Consider the following 1621-nt stretch of genomic DNA (forward strand, 5'->3'; position numbering starts at 1 on the left):
TGGCTGCTGTCTCCTTCATCCCTCCCTGGGCATCGCTCCTCATCATCACTCACACACACACACACACACACACACACACACACACACACACACACACACACATGCACAGGATATACTGTATATATAGTTAGTGTGTATCAGTCTTGGTGTTGTGTTGATGTTGTTTTGTTTCATTGGTTCTTGATGCTTTGGCAATATTGTTGTTGTGACATTCATGCTAATAAAGCAAATTTGAATTTGAGAGAGAGAGAGAGAGAGAGAGACAGACAGACAGACAGACAGACAGACAGACAGACACACACACTGTGGGGTTGACTTTTCAATTCCCTGACCCTAACCCCAGTGAAACCTGTCTGTCTGTCTGTCAGCCGGGTTCAGTTCTGTTGATGTTTCCTCTTATATCAGGCAGGCAGACAGACAGGCAGACAGAGAGACAGACAGGTCTAACCGTCAGTCTGTGCATTTCTAGAACAAACTGGTTTGTCTCGCGCTCTTCCTCACCTGCTGCAGGTTTCTGTCCCGCTGTTGACGCTAGCTTTAGCTTTAGCTTCAGCTCCGCTAGCAGCTGCTGCACTTCCGGGATACGTCACGATCCAGCACAGGAACAGGAAATGGAAAAAAACAAGTTTTCGGGGTATTTTTCTTTCTTTCTGTTTTTTAAGATTACGATTGTCATGATCTCATAGAGAAAGTCATTTCCAAATTGGATTTTTTTTAAATATTAAAATAACGCTCATGTTGTCTAATTTAGTAAATTAACAGAAGACTCGTCCGCATCCTGATCACCGAAATCCCGCGAGGTAACGCGATAACTTCATTTCTCGCGCTGGTAAACAGCCTCAGGAGAGGACAGCTGTTTAATAAATCCAGTCTTTGTTTTAAATCAGTAAGATGTGTGAATAACACGAATAAACAGAACAAAACAGATGTTCCTGTCCCAGAATTCACTTTCAATTCCGTTTCTATTTCTTTTCTTTTTTTTACTGCTCCTTGTGTCTGTCTGTGTATATACAGTAGGCTATATGTAGAAAACTATACATATACACACATATACCCTCCGTTCTTTAGCCTACGCTGTCATAAAATAATGTTTCTTGTCTTGTTTTGGATATTCCTTTGTTAGTATTATTATTAGTGGCAGTAGTATCAATATCAATATCAGTATTGGTGTTATCATTCCTGCTGAATGTCCGCCAGGTGGCGCCATGACTTCACCTGCTGCTGCTCTGCTGACTGAGCGGCCGATCTGAGGTCAGTCTGTGTGTGTGTGTGTGTGTGTGTGTGTGTGTGTGTGTGTGTGTGTGTGTGTGTGTGTGTGTGTGTGTGTGTGTGTGTGTGAGAGAGAGAGAGAGAGAGAGAGAGAGTGAAAAAAAAACATTTCAGACGAAATAAACCGTTGTATGTTGTGAGTGTTTCCTGATGGAAGGAACTGTGTTGAAGGATAATTAATATTTGACGATGATGATGATGATGATACAAGTTTATTCATCAGGATAAACCCCTTGAGATGAGCCATCTCGTTTTCGACGGGGTCCTAACATACAATACAAATAAAAATGAAAAACAAGAAATGAATCAAAGACATTAAAGTAATAGGAAAGACAAAAACAAATCAACAATT

This window comes from Centroberyx affinis, unplaced genomic scaffold (genome assembly GCF_046629955.1).
Source record: "Centroberyx affinis isolate AG114_WGS23_722 - 3 ecotype Tasmania unplaced genomic scaffold, CSIRO-AGI_Caff_v1 ptg000052l_1, whole genome shotgun sequence".
Classification (NCBI taxonomy): Eukaryota; Metazoa; Chordata; class Actinopteri; order Beryciformes; family Berycidae; genus Centroberyx; species Centroberyx affinis.